Source organism: Pseudophryne corroboree, chromosome 10 (assembly GCF_028390025.1).
Source record: "Pseudophryne corroboree isolate aPseCor3 chromosome 10, aPseCor3.hap2, whole genome shotgun sequence".
Taxonomy (NCBI): Eukaryota; Metazoa; Chordata; class Amphibia; order Anura; family Myobatrachidae; genus Pseudophryne; species Pseudophryne corroboree.
The window spans coordinates 348,093,865-348,112,520 of record NC_086453.1 but is presented as its reverse complement, the minus strand read 5'-3'; the positions used below and the strand labels follow the sequence as shown (position 1 = coordinate 348,112,520).

General features: G+C 48.9%; 2 long non-coding RNA genes across 2 annotated transcripts in view; both read left to right on the top strand.

Moving 5' to 3' along the window:
• LOC134966711 (uncharacterized) overlaps positions 1-18,656 on the top strand; it is a 72,532-nt gene that overhangs the window by 19,507 nt on the left and 34,369 nt on the right. The window lies entirely within an intron of this gene.
• Positions 1,468-12,487, top strand: LOC134966710 (uncharacterized). Its single transcript, XR_010188693.1, has 2 exons — positions 1,468-2,389; positions 12,044-12,487. It is a non-coding gene; the product is annotated as an uncharacterized LOC134966710 (long non-coding RNA).

The window sequence follows — 18,656 nt, the reverse complement described above, 5'->3', positions numbered from 1 at the left end:
TGGCGCAGTCGCACTGCGGACATTGCGCATGCGCATTAGCGACTATTCGCTCCGTTGCGAGAAAAAAATAACGAGCGAACAACTCGGAATGACCCCCTGTGTGAGAGCATAACCAATTATACGTGTTGCTTAATCTGCAAAATGTTGTAAATGATAAAATAGAAATGGCAAAAAGAGCTTATGATTTATTTCACAACAATAATAATCATAGAATTATCGATGAAATAACCATTTGGACTATTTGCCTGTATCGAGAACATCTACCATAGAACACCACCAAGTGAAGAAAGCTTTTAAGAAACATTGGAAGGTGTTGAAAAAAATCCATTGATAGGTGTGGAGTTACCAAATAATCCCAACTGCATTTTTAGAAGGGCTCCAAGTTTAAAATCTACAGTAAATGAGTAAACAGTTTATGCCCCTCTTCTTCACCCAAGACATCTAAGGTGTTATCCACGGGTTGTTGTTTTTTAGATGTGGGAGCTGTGTAGGGTGTAAAAGTGTGCCCAATACTTTTGGTAACAAATTTATGGAGGTGGAAATTAATGGGGGGAAAAAAACATAAATCAATGATTTTTTAACTTGCCACTCTTTTAATGTCGTTTACGGAATAGAATGCACATGCAGTAAATTTTATTTAGGAAGAACCAGTAGAGCTCTAAAAATTAGAATTAGAGAACACCTCCGAAATATTCGTAAGGGATTAGATACCCATGCACTATCGAAGCACTTTAAAGATGTTCACAATTGTGTCATCAAATGCATAAAGAACTTTTTTGCCCTTAAAATGGTGTCAGTTGACACATGAAGAGGAGATGTTGCTATAAGATTATCGAAATGTGAAATGTTTATGATTTATAATTTTAAAACCTTTGCCCCGATAGGGTTAAATAAAGATTTTGAATTGAAATGGTTTTTATGATGTATTTATAGATGGAGAATGTTGAAAAGGTATTATTCAGATTTTTCGTGTTCTGCTATTAATCGTTGTTTTTATTTGTTTGTTCTTTATTATTTGGACCATGTAAAAGTGTTTTAAAGTACATGGACAATCTCATAAAAGATGGCTGCATTGCAAGCTTTGGGACTACAGACACAATAAGGACTATTTCCCCATCTTAAAGACGGGTGATCGCGAACACCAGAAAAATGTCACCGGAAGTGACGTTTCTTCTGAGATACCGGTGGAATGCAAGCGATTAACTGCTACTTCCGGCCGGAGGGCGGTGTAGCACCAAGGAAAGGTGATAGGAGTACACACAAACATCAGAGGTGGATAAATGGAACGGACATTTCTGGTGACTGTAAAACGGACTGATTAGCTATTAGAAGGTCTCTGTCTGGAATTAGGTTTTGCTTCTAATTGATTGATGATGTCACTTTGGGGGTATAACTATGCATCCAAGGACAATGAGACACTATGCCTTGGTAAAGATACTGTGGAGTATCGAAACGCATTGGTAGGAATCTTGTGTTTATAGGGGAATTTGGAACGGACCTGTGGAGGGATTCTCAAGGTGCTGGGGACACCTGGTTGTTTTTACCGTCCTCCCTTGTTTGTCTGCTTGTTAAAGTGGACAATCCTACATTGTGAGAGTCCAATGTTCACCCTATATTGTTTGTTTTATGTGAAATAAAAGCGGTATTATACTCAGGGCCGGCGCTACCATTAGGCAGCTTTAGGCAGCTGCCTAGAGCGCCGGCCGCTGGAGGGCGGCCACTACTGTCCCCTTACAACTCATTTTTTTTTTAAATAAACTTTTGCGCGTTACGGAGGGCAGGGGAGATTGAGGAGAGGCATCAGCCGCCCGCCCCTCACCAGCATTAGCCGCCCGCCCCCTCACCAGCATCAGCCGCCTGCCCCCTCACCAGCAGCAGCGCCAACCACGCGCTTATAGAGCTGTCGGCAGTAACGGGAGCAGCAGTGCTAACCTAGCAGGGGATGCAGCTGCTATGGGGCCCCGGCTAATTCCATGGCCCGCGCAGCTCCCACATCGAGAACTAGAGACAGGCTGGGGATGCTCAGGCACACTGTCCGCGGCATTACTAGAAGAGAAGGGGACGTAGAGCAGTAGGGAGGGGGCGTGGCCATATGCAAAGCATTGCCCATTCAGTGTTCACTGGCCAGATAGTGTACCTGAAGCTCCTCTGCAGTAGCCGCTGAAGCCCCGCCCACCCGCGGCTCCTGGTGCCCCGCCCCCATTTTGGCTGAAGTCCTGACATTCACCCACCAGTAAGTGTTGGGAACCCTGGGCACTGAAATTATGAGAAAAGGGCAGCTGCAGGGGCTGAGCTGCCTACAGGAGTACCAGAAATACCAGGAAGAAAAATGCATGGACACAGGGCAGCTGTCAACGTCTGTGAGGTGAACTCTGCATGCATCCTACAGGTCAGTGCAACGTCTGGAGCTGCCTCACACATGCTGCCCAATAGCCTGACACTCACACACTGCATCATAGCCTGACACACACACACGCTTCCCCATAGCCTGACACACACATGCTGCCCAATAGCCTGACACTCACACACTGCATCATAGCCTGACACACACACGCTTCCCCATAGCCTGACACACACACGCTTCCCCATAGCCTGACACACACACGCTTCCCCATAGCCTGACACACACACACTGCATCATAGCCTGACACACACACACGCTTCCCCATAGCCTGACACACACACGCTTCCCCATAGCCTGACACTCACACGCTTCCCCATAGCCTGACACACACACGCTTCCCCATAACCTGACACACACACGCTTCCCCATAGCCTGACACTCATACGCTGCCCCATAGCCTGACACTCACACGCTTCCCCATAGCCTGACACACACACGCTTCCCCATAACCTGACACACACACGCTGCCCCATAGCCTGACACTCACACGCTTCCCCATAGCCTGACACACACATGCTTCCCCATAGCCTGACACACACACGCTTCCCCATAGCCTGACACACACACGCTTCCCCATAGCCTGACACACACACGCTTCCCCATAGCCTGACACACACACGCTTCCCCATAGCCTGACAATCACACGCTTCCCGATAACCTGACACACACACGCTGCCCCATAGCCTGACACTCACACGCTTCCCCATAGCCTGACACACACACGCTTCCCCATAGCCTGACACTCACACTCTTCCTCATAGCCTGACACTCACACGCTTCCCTATAACCTGACACACACACGCTGCCCCATAGCCTGACACACACACGCTTCCCCATAGCCTGACACACACACGCTTCCCCATAACCTGACACTCACACGCTTCCCCATAGCCTGCCACTCACACGCTTCCCTATAACCTGACACACACACGCTGCCCAATAGCCTGACACACACACACGCTTCCCCATAGCCTGACACACACACGCTTCCCCACAACCTGACACTCACACGCTTCCCCATAGCCTGACACTCACACGCTTCCCTATAACCTGACACACACACGCTGCCCCATAGCCTGACACACACACGCTTCCCCATAACCTGACACACACACTCTTCCCCATAGCCTGACACACACACGCTTCCCCATAACCTGACACACACACGCTGCCCCATAGCCTGACACACACACGCTTCCCCATAGCCTGACACACACACGCTTCCCCATAACCTGACACTCACATGCTTCCCCATAGCCTGCCACTCACACGCTTCCCTATAACCTTACACACACACGCTGCCCCATAGCCTGACACACACACACGCTTCCCCATAGCCTGACACACACACGCTTCCCCATAACCTGACACTCACACGCTTCCCCATAGCCTGACACTCACACGCTTCCCTATAACTTGACACACACACGCTTCCCTATAACTTGACACACACACGCTGCCCCATAGCCTGACACACACACGCTTCCCCATAACCTGACACTCACACTCTTCCCCATAGCCTGACACTCACACGCTTCCCTATAACCTGACACACACACGCTGCCCCATAGCCTGACACACACACGCTTCCCCATAGCCTGACACACACACACGTTTCCCCATAACCTGACACTCACACGCTTCCCCATAGCCTGACACTCACACGCTTCCCTATAACCTGACACACACACGCTGCCCCATAGCCTGACACACACACACGCTTCCCCATAGCCTGACAGACACACGCTTCCCCATAACCTGACACTCACACGCTTCCCCATAGCCTGACACTCACACGATTCCCTATAACCTGACACACACACGCTGCCCCATAGCCTGAAACACACACGCTTCCCCATAACCTGACACACACACGCTTCCCCATAGCCTGACACACACACGCTTCCCCATAGCCTGACACTCACACGCTTCCCCATAGCCTGACACTCACACGCTTCCCCATAGCCTGACACACACATGCTTCCCCATAACCTGACACACACACGCTTCCCCATAGCCTGACACACACACGCTTCCCCATAACCTGACACTCACACGCTTCCCCATAGCCTGACACACACACGCTTCCCCATAGCCTGACACACACACGCTTCCCCATAACCTGACACTCACACGCTTCCCCATAGCCTGACACTCACACGCTTCCCTATAACCTGACACACACACGCTGCCCCATAGCCTGACACTCACACGCTTCCCCATAACCTGACACACACACGCTTCCCCATAGCCTGACACACACACGCTTCCCTATAACCTGACACACACACACACGCTGCCCCATAGCCTGACACTCACACGCTGCCCCATAGCCTGACACACACACACACACACACACACACACACACACACACACACACACACACACACACACACACACACGCTGCCCAATAGCCTCATGTGATAGGTGTGGTCAGATTGTCAGGAGGTGTACAGTATTCAAACCAACAGGACATGGGTCAAAATAACTGAGGTACTAATTGTGGGGGTTATTCAGAGCTGATCATAGATGTGCTAAATTTAGCACATCTACGATCAGATTCTCAGACATTTGGAGGGAGCTAGTCCTCCCCGCATGTCTGGCCCTATCCCCCCACAAGGGTGCAAAAGCATTGCACAGCAGCGAGGCTTTTGCACACGCTGAGTAGTTCCCTGCCAGCTGTGCTGGCAGGCAGTTATACCCCTTTCACATCGCACAAATAACCCAGTGTCGACACGGGTCAGTGTGCTATGTGAAAGCACTCTGCGGGAATTAGCGGGTCGACTGACCCAGTAATTCAACCCGGTATAAAAGAAGGATTATACCCGGGTTGAATACCGGGTCAGGTGCAGTGTGAATGGGAGCCGCGTCGATGCGACACGGTTCCCATTCACAGTATAGGGAGAGGCGGCGCAGGAGATGAGCTCATCTCCCAGCGCCGCCTCCACCCCCGCCCCTGCTGCTGCTGCGCCCCCCCATCCCCCGCTGCTATGGCAACCGACCCGGTATATTGCTGGGTCGGAAAGCCATCAAAGGAGACCAAATGCCGGATCCCACCTGGTAAGGACACGTTTCTCTTACCGGGTGGGATCCGGCATTTGCAATGTGAAAGCGGTATTACCACGTCCCGGGTCACAGCGGCTGCGTGTGGTGTATGTATGGAGGCAGTGTATGTATGTATATATGTATTTATGTATAGAAGCAGTGTGTGGATGTATATATGTATGTACTATGAATGTGGCAGTGTATGGATGTATGCATGAATGCGGCAGTGTATGGATGTATATATGTATGTATGAAAGAGGCAGTGTGTGTATGTATGTATGTATGTATGTATGTATGATAGAGGCAGTGTGTGTGTGTATGTATGTATGTATGTATGTATGTATGTATGTATGATAGAGGCAGTGTGTGTATGTATGTATGTATGTATGTATGATAGAGGCAGTGTATGTATGAATGTCTGATAGAGGCAGTGTGTGTATGTATGTATGTATGTATGTATGATAGAGGCAGTGAGTGTGTGTGTGTGTGTATGTATGTATGTATGTCTGATAGAGGCAGTGTGTGTATGAATGTATGTATGTATGTATGTATGATAGAGGCAGTGTGTGTGTGTGTGTATGTATGTATGTATGACAGAGGCAGCGTGTGTATGTATGTATGTATGTATGTATGATAGAGGCAGTGTGTGTGTGTGTGTGTGTGTGTGTGTGTGTGTGTATGTATGACAGAGGCAGTGTGTGTGTATGTATGTATGTCTGTCTGATAGAGGCAGTGTGTGTGTGTGTGTGTGTGTGTGTACGTATGTATGTATGTATGATAGAGGCAGTGTGTGTATGTATGTATGTATGTATGATAGAGGCAGTGTGTGTATGTATGTATGTATGATAGAGGCAGTGTGTGTGTGTGTGTGTGTGTATGATAGAGGCAGTGTGTGTGTGTATGTATGATAGAGGCAGTGTGTGTATGTATGATAGAGGCAGTGTGTGTGTATGTATGTATGTATGTATGTATGTATGAGAGAGGCAGTGTGTATGTATGTATGTATGTATGTATGATAGAGGCAGTGTGTGTGTGTGTGTGTGTGTGTGTGTGTATGTATGTATGTATGTATGTCTGATAGAGGCAGTGTGTGTGTGTGTGTGTATGTATGTATGTCTGATAGATGCAGTGTGTGTGTGTGTGTGTGTGTGTGTGTGTGTGTGTATGTCTGATAGAGGCAGTGTGTGTGTGTGTGTGTGTATGTATGTATGTATGTATGATAGAGGCAGTGTGTGTGTGTGTGTGTGTGTATGTATGTATGTATGATAGAGGCAGTGTGTGTATGTATGTATGTATGTATGATAGAGGCAGTGTGTGTGTGTGTGTGTGTGTATGTATGATAGAGGCAGTGTATGTATGTATGTATGTATGTATGATAGAGGCAGTGTGTGTATGTATGTATGTATTATAGATGCAGTGTGTGTATGTATGTATGTCTGATAGATGCAGTGTGTGTATGTATGTATGTCTGATAGATGCAGTGTGTGTATGTATGTATGTATGTATGTATGTCTGATAGATGCAGTGTGTGTGTGTATGTATGTATGTCTGATAGATGCAGTGTGTGTATGTATGTATGTCTGATAGATGCAGTGTGTGTGTGTATGTATGTATGTATGTATGTCTGATAGATGCAGTGTGTGTATGTATGTATGTATGTATGTCTGATAGATGCAGTGTGTGTATGTATGTATGTATGTATGTCTGATAGATGCAGTGTGTGTATGTATGTATGTCTGATAGATGCAGTGTGTGTATGTATGTATGTATGTCTGATAGATGCAGTGTGTGTATGTATGTATGTCTGATAGATGCAGTGTGTGTATGTATGTATGTATGTATGTATGTCTTGATAGATGCAGTGTGTGTATGTATGTATGTCTGGTAGAGGCAGTGTGTGTGTGTAGTATGTATGTATGTATGATAGAGGGGGTGTAGTATGAGTGGCCGGCGGCCGGGATCCCAACCGCCGGCATACCGACTGCCGGCATATCAACAGCTGGGTGAGCGCTAATGAGCCCCTTGCGGGCTCACTGCACTCGCCACGCTGCGGGCACGGTGGCGCGCTACACGCTATTTATTCCCCCAAGAGGGAGAATATGTGTCGGCATGCCGGCCGGCAGCATACTGAAGACCACCCGATAGAGGCAGTGTATGGATGTATTTAGAGAGACAGTGGATGGATGACGTATATATGTATGGATGACATATATATATATATATATATATATATATATATATATATATATATATATATATATATGTGTGAGAGAGAGACTGAAATAGAAAGAAATAGGTTGCTGGGTAGGGTGCCAGGATCTGGGAAGGGGGTGCCACTGATACCCCTTTCAGACCACATATGCCGGGGTCTTACCCGGGAATACGGTCCCTGGATCATACAGGGGCATTCCCGGGTAAGACCCCTTGCATACCGCAGTCAGCAGCCCGGCATATTGCCGGGTTGCTGACGTCAGCTGTGACGCGGCGGGGGCGGCGCAAGAGATCACATGATCTCCAAACGCCGCCTGCTAATAGAGAGTAAATGGGAGCCGGGTCGCATTGACCCGGCTCCCGTTCAGACTGACCAGGTTCCCGGGAAGATCCCGGGACCAACCCTGCAAGAAAGCAGGGTTGAAATGCAGGGACATGGTTACCGGGATTCTGTCCCGGGACACTTTCACACCAGCGCTACACCCGGGATGTTGCCGGGATCATCCCGGGAAAATAGGCTGGTGTGAAAGGGGTATCAGTGTACCTGTCAAATAATTAAGGATGTCTTTGAGAGATACATCCTTGTCATACTCATTACAGTCAGACAGCTGTGAGATGTATAAGACACCACCGTACAGTGTCTCAAAGCATCACTGCCCGGAGCCAGGAACTAGTACAGTGTTTGTAGTCACCGACTACTGTACCAAAGGTCACAGTGCCAGTAGCCTTCAAATATCCAGAGGCAGAAATTAGCACAGCACAGTACCCGTAATTACCATCCAGCCAATGCCAAGAACGAACATAGGTGGTCATTCCGAGTTGTTCGCTCGTTGCCGATTTTCGCTATATTGCGATTTTCCGCTTACTGCGCATGCGCAATGTCCGCAGTGCGACTGCGCCAAGTAAATTTGCTATGAAGTTAGGTATTTTACTCACGGCATTACAAGGGTTTTTCTTCGTTCTGGTGATCGTAATGTGATTGACAGGAAGTGGGTGTTTCTGGCCGTAAACTGGCCGTTTTATGGGTGTGTGTGAAAAAACGCTACCGTTTCTGGGAAAAACGCGGGAGTGGCTGGAGAAACGGGGGAGTGTCTGGGCGAACGCTGGGTGTGTTTGTGACGTCAAACCAGGAACGACACTGACTGAACTGATCGCAATGGCAGAGTAAGTGTCGAGCTACTCAGAAACTGCTAAGAAAGGTCTATTCACAATATTGAGAATCTTTCGTTCGCAATTTTGAGAAGCTAAGATACACTTCCAGAGGGCGGCGGCTTAGCGTGTGCAATGCTGCTAAAAGCAGCTTGCAAGCGAACAACTCGGAATGAGGGCCATAGTGCCTGTAATCATCAACTACCCAGAATTAGGAACTGACTCAGTACCAGAGCCTAGGGAACTTATACATCAACTGACCTGTAGCCATGATGTAGCACAGTCACCAGCTACCCAGCATCAGGCACTAGCACATAGAGCCTGACTCAGAGGCACATGCAATACACCGACTCTGCATTTACATCTTACTGACTGGGGAAGTTTGATTGATAATTTCATTGATGGTGTTGGGGGGCAGTAGTCAGACGTTTTGCCTAGGGTGCCAAGTAACCTTGCACCGGCCCTGATTATACTATACCAGTTTATTCCCCTTTTATGAAATTGGGAAACAAACGATTCATACTGGAAGAAGAGCAGGTGACAGAGGGGATTTCCAGTAAGGCTTGACCTTCTCCCACCTATGCGATTATTGACTACAGATTCAGTAGACAGTCCTTTTCGGTACGGATCCCACTTACAGTGTTTCTTTATGAGTTTATAGTTTGTAACAATATTACACCATTGTGTCTTTCTTCTGTTTTTATTTCACGTTTTGGGAGACTCTAGTGGTCGTGTTGAGAACAGAAGGATATCTCCTAACTAGGAGTACTTTCTCAAAGTGAATTCATCAGCGCCTGTGGACAGTTTGGTGATAAATATTTTATATTTGGTATTTTGCTGGTGTGTGGTGACACGCTCTTTTCACTGTACAGTTCATGTTAGGCAGCACATCTTTTGCGCACTGATCTTTTCCAGTTCACAATTTGTACCATAAAACCCGGCAAATGCCCTCTTGTGCTGGATATGATCAAGGTGGTTATTGGGATTTGGCATAGGATATTTGTGTCACAATCCTGTTTAAATTCATATCGTTTGGTGACTCACCTCTGCCATCTGTCCTGGGTCCTGTGTCTTTTCTGCTCACTGGGATAAACAACTCACCAGTACCATGAGTTTGCCGAGTTCTTTGTCTGGAAGGTAGGAGTTGCTAACGAGCTGCACGTGTGTTGATTATCCTTCTGTGTAAATACTGAATTCAGCAAGTCTCTTTCATGCTATCCTATGCTTCTGTGACAGCATCCACAAGTCCAGTGCTCACCAGATACAACTCCTGTGCTCTCAGGGCCTGCAGCCATTACTGTCTATTTATGCACACACCACACCGGAGTTCCCTCCAAAACCAGCTATGGACGTCTCCATGACAGATCCTGGTCAGCTGACCTTCTGGGCCCAATCCGGAATCACTTCCTTGTCATGTGAATCCCTTATCCAGTCAGTAGTGAGCAAGGGGTATAAGTTCCAAGTCCCAGCACTGCTTTGTTGTCTCTCAGCCTGTTGTGAGCTCCAGTATCTCCTGCTGGTAAAGACAAAGTGCAGTATCCATCTCCAGCACTACCTGACTCCCTGGATAATCTTAAAGGGCCACTACTGCAATAGCACCGCAGCATTTCCAGATTCACTGGTGTGCCATCCCAGTGATCCATGACTGTCCTGCATATCATTGCGGCATAGTGACTTTACTGGTTCCATCCAGCATTCTGGAAAACCTGCTGTGCTGGTTCCGCCCAGCATTCTGCAAACCTACCCCGCTGGTTCTGTCCAGTCTCCTGCAAACCTGCTCTGCTGGTTGCGTCCAGTCTCCTGCGAACCTGCCTTGTCAGAAAGCCAATCCCAACATCCTGAAAACCTGCCTTGTCAGAAAGCCAATCCCAACAACCGGTAAACCTGCCTTGTCGGAAATCTAATCCCGACATCCTGAAAACCTGCCTTGTCGGAAAGCCAATCCCGACATCCTGAAAACCTACTTCGCTGGTTAAGCCAATCCCAGCGTTCTGAAAACCTGCTTCACTGGTCAAGCCAATCCCATCCTTCTGAAAACCTGCTTCACTGGTTATCAATCACAGCGTTCTGATTAACCTGCTCCTGAGCATCCATCATCCACACAGTCGCTGGTCTCCTCATCTCAGTGACATGCTGATACCGGTAACATACCAGCTATCCATTGCACTGGTGATTCCATTCACCAGTGTTCCAGTACCCACATAGCTGGTCACCTATCACTTTCCTCTCCAGATTCGTTAGCCAACCTTCCACGTCTGCATGAGTAGGAAATATCTCAAGCCTGCCCAAATCTGCCCTCAGTTCTCAAGTCCAAACCCAGTATCTAGTCCTAGTCCGGATCCACAAATAACTACATCCGTGACAATTTGTCCATAATGCGACTAAGGTTTGAGGAAACAAAGTCATAATAATTCTGCCTCTGGTGTTTTCAATAATGCAGTCTTTGGGATGTTTGGTGGCAGGGTCGGACTGGCCCACAGGGGGTACAGGGGAAATCCACGGGTCTCACTGCCTAAAGTCCCACCCCCTCCTCTAGGGCACAGGTTCCAGACTGTGCACCTGAATTATAAATGATTACTCTAATACAAGGTCAGGTACCTGGTGGGGCAGGACTACTGATGAACATGAGTGCTAGGTTCACTTCTACAAAATCCTTCCCCCTACCAGCAAAGGAGGGTGGTACCCCTGCCCCCCCCCCCCCCCCCCCCCCCCCTCTCGTTGACTGGGTGCTTTAACATAATGATAACAGTTCTTGCCAGTGATTGGACTGGTATTGTAGCTGTGCTTTCATTCAATAAGCCACAATTAAGTCTTCGCATTGGTAAGAGCTTAGATAGTTGAATTATTTAAACAATGGCATACTGTATATTTCACCATTATTAAACCTAATGCAGTTCTCAATGAAACATAGATACCATTTGGTCAGTACCAGGGTTCCCTATTTAATTTACAGTGCATTATTGAAGTATATATAAACAGTAACACTATTATGTGCTTAATTATTAAACATATGTTACATGTTACTGCATCCCCAGGACTTTGGTGTATTCAATACACTAGTGCATTCTGTTATCAATCTGAGACATTATCATGCATGCACTTTAGGTATTTTCTTTATATATGTATAAAGGGGCCCAGACCATGCACACAATCTCTTATTGTTAGCCATTCCGCTCTGCTGGTTGACCACGCCCCTTAAGCACGTGCCCCTAATACTGCATTCCTCCTTTTAGTTGTATGAAAAATGTCTGAGGACCGGAACACAAAGTCTTGCCTGCTCCCAAACAGAACAATATTTAGCATACAAGAACTTTGGAAATCTTCGCTCCCTATCCATGGATAGAAGAAAGAACCCGGTTCTCCATGACTGGCCATCAAGACGGGACGGCCAGCACCGAGGACCAACGAGCAAATTGAATCAGCCAAGTGTGAAATAGGAAATCCTGACAACACTGCCGTGGATGAAGAAGACTCCAGCCCCTTAATACAGAGCCTTTAATAGACATCTGGAAGGCCTATAAAACAGACAATGTCTCTATATCATCCTAGTTAAATCAATGTTGCTTATATTAACCTCATCATTTTCCCTTTACCGTTTATTACATTTTGCCAGAGTAATTTATTTGTCCATACCCATCTGACGATTAAAGACTTCATTTTGGAGATTCTCGCTCTTATGCTTGAGGCGGTTTTTTAAATAGAAGTCTTTTTAGTTTCACAGGAAAGTTTGTATCTGTTCCCTCATTATGTGCTCGGAGACGTGAAGGGAAATCATGGTGAATCTGCAGTACATGCAGCTTATTCCCTTAATTTAGCTCACACGCTGTGGAGCAGGTGATGTTGGAGACCAGAGCACAGTAAACACATCCGTTTTTGTCAGACAAAAAGAAGCTTCACGGGGAACAGTTTTTGCATTTCTTATATTACTCGCTGAGCTTCAACTTTCTCTGACAAATATTAACTTTTTTCACTCGTGCTACTGTAAAGGAAGTAGTCTAATAAGAATAAAATGCAGGGAGCTGACATACAGGCCCTCATTCAGAGTTGATCGCTCGCTAGCTGCTTTTAGCAGCAATGCAAACGCTAGGCCGCCGCCCTCTGGGAGTGTATATTAGTTTAGCAGAAGTGCGAACGAAAGGTTAGCAGAACTGCTCGTAAAAATTTTCATGCAGTTTCTGAGCAGCTCAAAACCTACTCTTACCTTGCGATCAGCTCAGTCCGTTTAGTTCCTGCTTTGGTGTCACAAACACGCCCTGTGTTCGGCCACCCACTCCCCCGTTTCCCCAGGCACACCTGCGTTTTTACCTGTCACGCCTGTGTTTTTTAGCACACTCCCTGAAAACGCTCAGTTACCACCCAGAAACACCCACTTCCTGTCAATCACACACCGATCAACAGAGCGACAGAAAAGTGTCGCTCGACCTTGTGTAAAACTGCATAGTTTTGTGTGAAAGTACTTGGCGCGTGCGTACTGTGGCCCGTATGCATGTGCAGAAATGCCGCTTTTTCACCTAATCGCCGCGCTGCGACCGAAAGCAGCTAGCGATCAACTCGGAATGAGGGCCATAGCTGGTTACTGTCCGTTACTAGCAAACGCACTTTATACTAGAGACGCTGGTTGCTGTGAAACCGCCATGATGCCTGACGTTATAGAGATAATAGAATGGCAAATACGTCTGCGGAACTTGCTAAGAGCCAGATTCACCAGAAAGCGGCTATTTTCAGCACGTGATACTCTGTATGGTCCTGTTTAATGCATAATGGACCGGATTCACAGAAGGACGCTATTAAAACAGCCGCTGCAGCAGCTGTATTCCGCCGCTGCACTTGAAGAAGCAGCATCGGATCACCATCGGGCAGTCAGCAGCCATCTAAGTAAGCCAAAGGCTGCTCAGAATGGTCGCCCAAACTACACCGCCGAGGCCGAAAAATCTGTGTCAGAAACCGCAGACACTGGCCTTGTCACACTCCCGTATTCTGAAGGGGTGTGGTTCGTTTTATCGACAGTGTCTAGGTCGACAATGTTTAGGTTGACCACTATAGGTCGACATGGATGGAAGGTCGACAGGGTTTCTAGGTCGACGTGCTAGGTCGACAGGTCTAAAGGTCGACATGAGGTTTTTAGGGGTTTTTTGTGTCGTTTTCTTCGTAAAGTGACCGGGATCCCAAATTAGTGCACCGCGTCCCCTCGCATGGCTCGCTTCGCTCGCCATGCTTCGGGCATGGTGCCTTCGTTCCGCTACCGCTTCGCTCGGCACACTTTACCGTTCCAATCGTAGTCCACGTGGATCGTTAAGTATGAAAAAATCCCCCCCAAAAAAATTTGAAAAACTCATGTCGACCTTTAGACCTGTCGACCTAGCACATGTCGACCTAGAAACCCTGTCGACCTTCCATCCATGTCGACCTAGTGACTGTCGACCTATAGTGGTCGACCTAAACATTGTCGACCTAGACACTGTCGATCTTCAGACCGGATCCCTTCTGAAGCCGAATACTCCCCACCCCCCGAAACGGCCGCAGCCTATCAATCAGTCTGTGGCTTCCCCAACACTGCTACCGTAGCTGGTACTGCATCACAGCACATGTGCACTGCGGCTCCGAAACATGTGCTGTCCTCCCACCACCAGACAGCTGCCGGAAAAATAAAAAAAATGCTTCTGTCTCGGAATCAGACCCAGTGACCGGTGTTCAGATGCCCCTGCCATACAGTTCATGAAGCCGTTTCCGTTATGTAAATCTCTGGATATAGCTGACAGATGAAGCATTTTTTTTCTTCTAAATAAATTCTTTTTTTTTTTTTCATTTAATTTATTTATTTTTTATATATTTCATTTTCATCATCCCCCCTTTCTCCTCAGTGGATTTGTAATCTTAAATATGGGCTGGTTAATCTGCTCACTCATGCGGGCTGGCAGATAAACAGATAAATTGGCCCTTCGGCAACAAATTTCCTTGATACCCACCTGCGGGAGGGATGCAAAGTGAATCTGACTGTTATACAGGTTCCAGTACGGTATGATGTGATTACTGCATGATGCTTAAGATACACAGGGGCAGATTTATTAAGCCTGGAGAAGTGATAAAGTGGAAGGTGATAAAGCACCAGCCAGTCAGCTGCTAACTGTCATTTTTCAAACCCAGCCTGTAACATGGAAGTTCGGAGCTGATTGGCTGGTACTTTATCACTGTGCAATTTATCACTTCACCAGGTTTAATAAATCTGCCCCTGAGTTCTGAGAGGAACCATAATACAGAGAGAGGACGGTGTTACTGTAGATAGTTGAGTGCACAGTCAGTGAATACTGTGGGCCGCTCCTGCATGTACTGTAAGATGACTGGTGGGATTGCTGATGCCCCTTCTGGTAGGTTAGAGACTGTGATTCATAGCACACACTTATAGCCAAGTACATTAGGACAGGAAGCCAATGCCTGGGGTAAACAGTACGAGCAGCAGGGTTGGACTGGCCCACACGGGTACCAGGCAGGGCCGGCTCTAGGCACGTTCGACTAGAGCGGCCGCGCGGGGCGCCACCCTTAATGGGCGCCGCGCGCTGGCGCCGCCATAGTCTTACCTGGAGCCGGCCCTGTACACTGCTGGCAGCTCTCCCCACCGTCCCCGGCCTTTCAAAACTGTGCGCTGCGCTGCGCGGCGCGGCGCCGGCGTCTGACGTCAGACGCCGCGCAGCGCGCACCAAGCGGCCGGGAACAGTCGGTGGCCCTCAGGCTCAACAGCAGCACGTCCCCTCCCCTCCCAGCGTCGCCGCAGGTATGTTGGGATCGTCGGGGCCGGGCACTGGCACTGTGTGTGGGGGCACTGGCACTGTGTGGGGGCACTGGCACTGTGGGGGCACTGGCACTATGTGGGGGCATTGGCACTGTGTGGGGGCATATCTGCACTGTGGGGGCACTGGCACAGTGTGGGGGCATATCTGCACTGTGGGGGCACTGGCACAGTGTGGGGGCATATCTGTCGCTGTGGGGTCATATCTGCACTGTGGGGGCATTTATGAATCTTGCACTGTGGGGGCATTGGCACTATGTGGGGGCATTGGCACTGTGTGGGGGCATATCTGCACTGTGGGGGCACTGGCACTGTGTGGGGGCATATCTGCACTGTGGGGGCACTGGCACAGTGTGGGGGCATATCTGTCGCTGTGGGGTCATATCTGCACTGTGGGGGCATTTATGAATCTTGCACTGTGGGGGCATTTATGTATCTGGCACTGTGGGGGCATTTATCTGGCACTGTGGGGGGCATTCATTTATCTGGCACTGCGGGGGGGGCATTTATCTGTGCACTGTGAGGGGGCATTAATGTATCTGGCACTGTGGGGGCATTTCTGGCACTGTGGGGGCATTTCTGGCACTGTGGGGGCATATCTGCGCTGTGGGGGCATTTATGTATCTGCACTGTGGGGGCATGTATGTATCTGGCACTGTGGGGGCATGTATGTATCTGGCACTGTGGGGGCATGTATGTATCTGGCACTGTGGGGGTATTTATGTATCTGGCACTGTGGGGGTATATCTGCACTGTGGGGGCACTTATTTATCTGGCACTGTGGGGGGCATTTATTTATCTGGCACTGTGGGGGCATATCTGGCACTGGGGCATATCTGGCACTGGGGCATATCTGGCACTGTGGGGGCATATCTGGCACTGTGGGGGCATATCTGGCACTGTGGGGGCATATCTGGCACTGGGGGCATTAATGTATCTGACACTGTGGGGGGAAATAATGCATCTGGCACTGGGGGCATTTATGCATCTGGCAATGTGTGGGCATTTATGTATCTGGCACTGGGGGCATTTATGTATCTGGCCCTGTGGGGGCATATCTGGCACTGTGGGGGCAATTTTATATATGGCACTGTGGGGACATATCTGGCACTGTGTGGGCATTTTTATATCTGGCACTGTGTGGGCACTTATGTATCTGGCACTCTGTGGCCATTTATGTAGCTGGCACTGCTAGGGGGGGCATGTCGCGTGTAGCTGGCACTGCTGGGGGGGGCATGTCGCGTGTAGCTGGCACTGCTGGGGGGATGTCGCGTGTAGCTGGCACTGCTGGGGGGCATGTCGCGTGTAGCTGGCACTGCTGGGGGGCATGTCGCGTGTAGCTGGCACTGCTGGGGGGCATGTCGCGTGTAGCTGGCACTGCTGGGGGGCATGTCGCGTGTAGCTGGCACTGCTGGGGGGCATGTCGCGTGTAGCTGGCACTGCTGGGGGGCATGTCGCGTGTAGCTGGCACTGCTGGGGGGCATGTCGCGTGTAGCTGGCACTGCTGGGGGGCATGTCGCGTGTAGCTGGCACTGCTGGGGGGCATGTCGCGTGTAGCTGGCACTGCTGGGGGGCTTGTCGCGTGTAGCTGGCACTGCTGGGGGGCTTGTCGCGTGTAGCTGGCACTGCTGGGGGGCTTGTCGCGTGTAGCTGGCACTGCTGGGGGGCTTGTCGCGTGTAGCTGGCACTGCTGGGGGGCGTGTCATGTAGTGTTCCCGCTAGGCGTCTGTGGCTAGGCAATGTGTCTCAGTGCTGTGCCTGGCGCAAAGTGTATAGGAGGTTCTACCTGGTGCAGTGTGTATTAGCTGCACTACTGTGTGGTGTAATGCAAATTGCCACTATTATGTGGCCACGTACCTTCCCCACGAAGTAACTCCCCTTAATTTTTGCTGCGCGCCTTCGGCGCGCACTGTCCATTCTTTGACATATAGGTATGGGAACAACAAGCAGTATGTACATCATTTTGCCCTCCTAACTTAAAAATGTGCCCTCCCTGTGATCAGCACCATGCCCTAAAAAGTGAACACTATCATGTGTAGCTGGCACTGCTGCGGGGCATGTCATGTGTAGCTGGCACTGCTGCGGGGCATGTCATGTGTAGCTGGCACTGCTGCGGGGCATGTCGTGTATCTGGCACTATACTGGAGACATTGTGTGTAAGGAACACTACTGTGGCTATGTGTAAGGCTGCTAATTGTGTGAAAATATGTTTATAGTTTGATGATATGAAGTTATGAGGCCACGCCCACTTTTCCAGAGGCCACACCCACTTTTCCGGGAGCGCGCGCGCCTTCGGCGCGCGCATGGGGGGGCGCTTTTACATTTTCTCGCTCAGGGTGCTAGTAGGCCTGGAGCAGGGCCTGGTACCAGGGAAACCACCGGTAGGCCCCACTGCCTGGGGGCCCACTCCTTCCTCTAGGGATCAGGTTCCAGACTGTGCACTTGTATTATACATGGTAGATATGTTGCATTACACTGCACAAGACTATTGTGCATTTCAAGCCTCTGTGGAGGCTGGCCACACCCCCTTTGTAGGCTGGCCACACCCTTAAGTATGGGTCCCTATCACTGCATTCCCCCGGTGGGCCCTTCATGCCCAGTCCGACACTGACAAGCAGTGCCAGTTTTGGTTGTCACAGTCCTGATTCATGGACTTCAAAATGTCCAGGATTTCACCCAAATTTTCAAGGGCTGAAAGAATCAGGCAGGGCGATTTCATAGTCTAACTGTTGGAAGATATATGTATGAGCATGCTGATGTGTCTGCTAATGTATAGATGTGGAAAAAAGAGAAAGAAAAAGTGACAGTCCCACTTACTGTAAGAGTGTCAGCTCTTTTGTCAAGTGATTTCTCTCTAGCACATATTGCTTAGTTACATGAGGCGAAACCTTTTTGTGTATGTTTTCTAGTGTGCTTCCGCCTTCCAAGGTTAACATGGGTTACATTCACCTAGATAACTTATGTGCAGAATAACGTTCTAATTGCTATCAGAACTGACTATTGCATTCTGCCTATCAAGATGTACATTCACACAGTGCTCATTCTGCAGAGCGATGCCCTGG